Raw genomic sequence first — 7488 nt, forward strand, 5'->3', positions numbered from 1 at the left:
TGGACATCACCACAATCACAGTCCTAATTCCAGCGTTCTGACTGCAAATATTTCAATAATCTATGGCCATGATGATATTTCTGTCATTAGTAAAAAGTTTAACTTATTTTCAGGATTATATGTTTTTGAAAGTTACTAATTCAAAATGATTAAAATAAATTTTAATACTTAAAAGACATACTTTAGTTACTTTAAATTTTTATTGATGTGCATAGTGGACATGGTGGTGCACACCTGTAATCCAAACAACTGTGTAGGCTGTGGCAGGAAGATCACAAGTTTGAGGCCAACTATGGCAATTTACAGAGACCTTTTTTCAAAATAAAAAGGGCTATGACTGGGGATGTAGCTTAGTGGTAGAACTACAATCTGGGTGCAATCTCCAGTACTGAAGAAAAAGAAAAAGTATTTATTCATATGAAATACCCCATTCAAAGATGTTCACTTATTAACTCTTGTAAAAAACAGAGTGTCTTTGCATATAGGTATAAGAGATGGGCAAGACAAACAAGGCTTCTCTCCTGATAAAGTTTACCTAATAATGTTGATTGAACAATAATTAGTGAACAAACAACTAAATAAGTTGAGATCAGTATTTCTTAATTCTATGAAGGAACTAGCAAGAATAATTGGTAATGATCCTGTAGTTGATCAGGGAAAGCCTCCTTGAGAAGAAATCATTTTAACTGATATTTGATTGATGAGAATGAACTATCTGCAGACCTCAGGAAAGAGCAGAATTTCTAGGAAGAGGGAATAACAAACACAAAGTTCAAGAGAAACAAATGGACTGGAAAGTTTTTAAGAACTGGTGGGAAGAACAATGTAGGCAGAGAGGAGAGTTGTATGATGTGATATTGATGTTAGGATACCAGTATTACTTAGTACTACATAGACTCTAGTAAGGAGTTTGGATTTTTTCTGAAGCTGGGAAGAAGCTCATCAAGATTATATGTAAAGGATTTTGCATGATGGAATTCCCTTTTAAAAAAACTCATTCTTGCTGCTCTGTGGAGAAGTAGATTAATTAGCCAGTACTCATAGCCCCAGCAGTCCCAGTAAGAAATGACATGGATTGGGATTTAGGGGACAGCAGTGGAAATGGAAAATAGATAAATGAAATATTATAGATGTAGAACTGGTAGTATTAGTAGTAGAATTGGCTCAAGTTATTACCTGACTTGATTCTAGTGTTATTTGCTTAAATAGAGAGGATTTGGGTAAATACAGGTTAGAGAAGAAAAATCAAGAGCTTCATTTTGTACATGTTTTAAATGGTTATTACACATTCAGTAGTGATGTCAAAAAGCAGTTGGTACATGACTAAAACTTGGGATAGAAGCCAGATGAATGAACTTTGGTTTGCTATTATTTTATATTTAGAGACGGTAGATTTTATACTGCTTTTTACATTTTGTATTTAGAGACAGTACGTTTTATACTGCTTTCTACATTTCATATTTTTGCTTAGTCTGTAATTTTACTAACTGCCTTTCTTCCTACCATTAAAAAAAATCTATTGATGGATGGATGTAAACTAACCATTGATATTTGCCAAGTCAGTGGAATTACATTGAGTAAAATATATACATATTGAAATTAAGAATATGTTGGAACAGAGCTCAGTGATAGAGCATTTGCCTTGCTTGTGCGATGCCCTTGCTTGTGCGATGCCTTGCTTGATCTCTAGCACTGAAAAAAAAATTAAAAAAGAATAAGTTCAAATCTATAGTACAATCTAGTGACCATAGCTAATAACAATGTATTGTAGTCTTCAAATTTGCTGAGAAATTTTAAGTTTTCTCACCAAAAAAAAGAAATATGTGAAGCAATGCATATGTGAATTAACTTGATTTAACCATTTCACAGTGTATTCATGTTTCAAAACATTGTGTCATATGTGATAAATATATACAATAAAAACGAATTATATATTATGGGAAGTTTAGCCAGAATACCTGTCTGAAATAATTTTAAGCACTGACAAGTCATGCATATTGTATACATTTGTTCTATTGTTATTTGTTTTGCTTACATATAATAGTTTGGCTGTTCAGTGCGCTCTTCTCTTAAGTATCTGCACATGTTGCTAAATATGAGTTATTTTTGGAATTTATACTTTAAAATTCATATCGGCCATGCCATTAAACTTCCACGACAAACCCAACAGTTTTATTTTTGAGGTAAGTATATAGTAAGTTAATCTTACTAAAACCCTAGTGTTTAGTATTAATGATTATGGATGTAAATGTTCACCTGTTGTTTATAAGAAGTTGAGAAGATTAATGTCAGTAGTCTATAGTGCTCCAGTAGTGTTCTTCCTTCCAAAGAATTGGTTCGAAATTTGACTGTCTTTTCAAGCCAGAGGCATTGGTTCAGAATCAAATTAAATTTGTTTCCGAGTCTATAGAGTTTTAGAATATGTAAACTACAGTGATTTTGTGGAAGGTCTTAAGAGAACATCTCATTATTTAAACTCCAGCTGCTTAGAGCCCCAACTTTTAGAAGCCCCAATTGTCTAAAAATAGATTTTGAAAACTAGAGAGAAAAAATAAGATTTTTGCTGGCAATATTTTTTTATTTTTCTTTTGTTTCATTTTATCTATATAATTTACCTTGGTCTTTTTTTCCTTTGCTAGGTGGTGTTACTATATTTGTGGCCTTATATGATTATGAAGCTAGAACTACAGAAGATCTTTCATTTAAGAAGGGTGAAAGATTTCAAATAATTAACAATATGTAAGTGTTGAGTATTCTGAGAGGGAGAAATACAGACAGACACTTGTTCTTTACATTGAAACTTATAAGCTAGTTTATGATCCGGAGATAAGCATGACAGGGTATGAATCTCTGACCTCTATGCTGGATAGATTTAGTTCCTTGAGACACGTGACATAATACTGCCTATAGAAGTTACTACTTCTACAAATTGTGCTGCTGTGGTTCAGCCATAAAGAGTAGAGATTTAAGAATGAAGAGTTGTAGCTAATAAAAAAATTTTTTTTAAATGAAGAGTTACTGAGGGGGCATATGCAAATATATTACTTTAAAAATCTTTTATAAAGAAAATTCTTTGTTCCTATTTAAGTATCCAGATGATTTAAAGATCTTTTCTTTTTTCTAAAAAACAAAGCCAAAAAGTTGAATAAGGAACTTTTGTACTCCCAAATGGACCAAATTAAGTTGCTTTTTCCTTATGTAACTCTCAAGACTTTCTGTCATTTAGTGATCCACATAGAACATTTGATCCTTGTTTTGGAAAACCAGCCCATAATTTCATTAGCAAGCATAACAATCACTTATAACTTCTTGAAATATATACTTATAGTCCCTTTGATTCCAGTCATGTTTCCCTCTATCCTTGTTTCCATCTGTTACCAGTTATTGTTCCAGAATGTAAAATACGATCATGACTGTCTTGCTTTAAAGCAAGTCAAAAAAAAAAAAAAAACATGAGTAGCCATCGTTCCCTGAGGATTTATTATGTGTTTCTTCAAATCCTTTTTAACTCTACCAATCAGCCATACTGTAGTAGGTGGAATTTTCTAAGTACACTAGAGTTTCTTGCCCTTTCCATGCCTTCACACATACTACTTTTTTCTGGAGTGACTGTTTCTCCATTCTCCTCCTTCTCTCCCTTTTTCTGTCCCTTCCTTTGTGCTGGGGATTTAACCCAGGGCCTCCTGTATATTAGACAAGTGTTCTAACATTTATGCTCTACAACCCATGTCCTGCTATATTGTTTCTATTAGGTATTCACATAGCACCTTATGCAGACTTCAGTCCCAGCTTCCAGGGAACTTTTAATTTGTCACTTAGCTTGTCATTCTTTTAGGTTAGTAGTTCTCAACCTGGGGCAAAATTACCTGGGAGATATTTGGCAATGGCTGGAAATATTTTTGGTTGTCATCAGGGTGTTGCTACTGTCATCTACGAAGTAGAGGCCAGTGATATTGGTAAACATCCTACTATGCATGCAGCAAAGATTTATCAAATCCAAAATGTCAGTATTATTGAGGCTGCAAAACCCCACTCTAGACTGAGTTATTTAAATTTAAGGACTGTCTTTTTACCTTTTTTCCATACATCCTGAGTGGCATCTATCACTCAGTAGGTATTCGGTTCATATGAATCAAATTGCTTATCAGGATCAAATACAATTCTATTTGTATGTTTCAAAATCATTAACGTACTAGAAAACCAAAAACCAAATGTACGAGTTTGTAAATGTTTGAATTACCAAAGGGCTTTCCATTTCAGTTTTTGAGAGCAAAATCAATGAATATTTTTAAAATTTTGGTCTAAAAAATACATTTAATCTTTTTTTTTAATTTTTTTTTTTTGGTCAATGGTGTCTCACACATGCTAGGCAAGCGCTCTGCCACTGAGCCACAACCCTATCCCTACACTTAATTTTAAGTAGTGAATGTCATGTACATCATCCTTATTAGAGACTAATATTTGTTCTTTTCATATTACTTTTGTAACAGTCAAGGTTTTTATACCACAAACCATATAGTTCTCATATTCTGAATTATGACTTAATTTGAGTATATTGAATTATTTTTAGATAACATTTTTCTAGAAATTGAGCTTTTTATTATTGTTTATTATTAATTGCTTTTCTATAAGGAGTGCTCAGGCCTCATAATTTTTTTTTTTCTAAAATGACTAAAACAAGAACATTATAATTTTGTGTACTGTTAAAAAGAAAAGCATTCAACAACAAAGAACTATTGATATGTGCTAAAACATAGATTAACCTTGAAAAAAATATATGCTGAGTGAAAAGCCAGTCACAAAAGACCACATAAATCATTCCATTTATATGAAATGCCCACAATATTCATATCCATAGAGATGGACAGCAGTTAAGTGGTTGCCAATAGTGGAAGGGGTTGGAGGTGATTACTCATAAGTATTGGGTTTTTTTTGTGGTGGTATAAAATATTCTAAAATTTATTATGAAATGGCTATACAGCTCTATGAATATATTAAAAACCACTAAGTTTGTACCTTAAATTGGGGAGTATTATGGTAAGCAAATTATCTCAAGCTCTTAAGAAATTCAGACAAAGATGAATAATTTGAAAGTTTATTCAAAACTACTTAGTTCAGTATAGTTTATTGTCTTAGGTTGAAAAAATTATGAAGAGGAATAAAAGATACTATAATTGAATTTTTAGTGTATGGTGTTTGGGGCTTTTATTGTTGATTTATTGTAGTAGTATGTAATTATACTTTTGCTTAGTCTTAATTTCTTTAATTCATTTAACTTATTTTTAAAATGTTGTTCTTTTACAATGTTGAGTTTAATTCTTGATCAAGTGAATGCATAAGTAGAAAAATGGAAGTTATATCTCTCATTTACTTGAAATAAGAAAGTGCAATATATTATACGTTGTGGTAATTGTTGTTTTATGTGTTTCAGGGAAGGAGACTGGTGGGAAGCAAGATCAATTGCTACAGGAAAGAATGGTTACATCCCTAGCAATTATGTAGCGCCTGCAGATTCCATTCAGGCAGAAGAGTATGGCAGTACTTCATATTTTATTGATTATTTTGATTTTTAAAATGTTTTAATGCACATTCTACTTAGCCACAATTTTACACACACACAATTACATACCAGTCTTAATACAGCTAATGTATCATTAATAGATGTTACTTGAGAATTCATAATTAATGCTGTAGTATCTGCTTAGATTGGTATCCTGAGTAAATCTTAATCATATTTTTATGCCTTGTCTTTTTCCTTTAGTTTTCCACTTAGTTTTTAAAATTATCTAGTCCTTTTCATATTCTGCAGACTTTCTTCAAAATTTACCTCAGAGAGGAGATTGTTTCAGTGTTTAACTACTTGATTTAAGTATTTGCATTGTGGTTATGTAGGACAGTATCCTTGTCTTCTACAAAGCATACACTGAAGTATTTAGGGTAATGATTCAGCATTTTGGCAACATTCAGTCAGTTCAAAGGGGAAAAAAGATGTAAACACATGCACCCAACATATAAAGGAAGGTGGGAAATAAAGAATATAACAAAGTAAAATATTAACAGCTGGGGAACTTGGGAGTTCTGTGTACTATTCTTACAACTTCTAAAATGTTAGAAGTCAGTTTCAATAACATATTACTTTTTTGGTCTAACTAGTTGTTCTGGAATCTATAAATAATAACCTCTTTTTCATATTACAACAGTTAACACAGCGTCTTGCATATAGCTAGGGGTTGTCAATACTTGTTTGTTTTATTAACATTTGCTTCAATTACTATTTTTACTATAACATTTGTTACTTTTGTTCTTTTGCCTTCTTCACTGTTCTGTGAGTCTTTTCATAGCAAAGATTGTCATTTTTATTCATTAAACTTTATTAAATCAAACTCATATGAAATTAGAGTTCCTCATAATTTGAATATTATATACTTAGATCTTATCAATACAGGTGATCACATGTTATCAGAGAACAACTTCTGTTCTTCCTACCTGTATGTGTCACTGACAGAAAAGATCTGTTATTTGCTGTCTTTCTCCATTTGCTGTTTCCATGACTGCCAGGTAGAGTTCCAGTGACATGTTGAGTAGTCAGTACATGGAAATACTATCAGATATTTTAACAGTGATATTTGTAAATTCTTCTTTAATAAATAAAAATTTATGTTTTACTATATCCTAAGCATGTTCTGTAGCTATTCTTTGTCAGCTCTCCTATCCCATTTCACTCTTATTTATTTGTGAATATAATTTTTCTGACCTTCAAACCTTCCCAACTCAAAACATCATTAATTTTTTTTTTCTAGATGGTATTTTGGCAAAATGGGGAGAAAAGATGCTGAAAGATTACTTTTGAATCCTGGCAATCAACGAGGTATGTTCTTAGTAAAAGAAAGTGAAACCACTAAAGGTATGATTACTATTATATTAATATAAAATTTTGTTTGTCCAGTATTTTAAGAAAGAGATAATAAGCATTTATTTTCTTCCTCCCAGGTGCTTATTTCCTCTCTATTCGTGATTGGGATGAAGTAAGGGGTGACAATGTTAAACACTACAAAATTAGGAAACTTGACAATGATGGCTACTATATAACAACCAGAGCACAATTTGACACTCTGCAGAAATTGGTGAAACACTACACAGCTAAAAATTATTTCCTCATGCTCTGTTGTATGAGAACAAAATTCATGTCCTCATCTCTCTTAAGGGTTAGCATACTACTACTTTATACACAGTATGTGCCCAGTGTATGTTAGTATTCTAGTTTTAAAATGAGAACAGGTAGTTCTTAGTATCTGAATTGGGTTATTGGATAGTGTGCTAAAATCAGACTGTCATTGAAATTTTTATATCTTACAAGCATAATTTTTACAGTGGAAAATTATGGAACCATTGGAAATGGAACCATTTCATAATGTACAAATACATTTTGAGGCTGGGTGCAGTGGCACATGCCTTAAATCCCAGCAGTTCCAGAGACTGAGACCACGA

At 32.1% G+C, this 7488-nt stretch overlaps 1 long non-coding RNA gene across 1 annotated transcript; it reads left to right on the plus strand.

Moving 5' to 3' along the window:
- The first annotated feature begins 5424 nt into the window (after positions 1 to 5424).
- LOC144371837 (uncharacterized) lies at positions 5425 to 6838 on the plus strand. The gene is made up of 2 exons (XR_013431941.1): positions 5425 to 5530; positions 6801 to 6838. It is a non-coding gene; the product is annotated as an uncharacterized LOC144371837 (long non-coding RNA).
- Positions 6839 to 7488: the final 650 nt, after the last annotated feature.

This window comes from Ictidomys tridecemlineatus, chromosome Y (genome assembly GCF_052094955.1).
Source record: "Ictidomys tridecemlineatus isolate mIctTri1 chromosome Y, mIctTri1.hap1, whole genome shotgun sequence".
NCBI lineage: Eukaryota > Metazoa > Chordata > Mammalia > Rodentia > Sciuridae > Ictidomys > Ictidomys tridecemlineatus.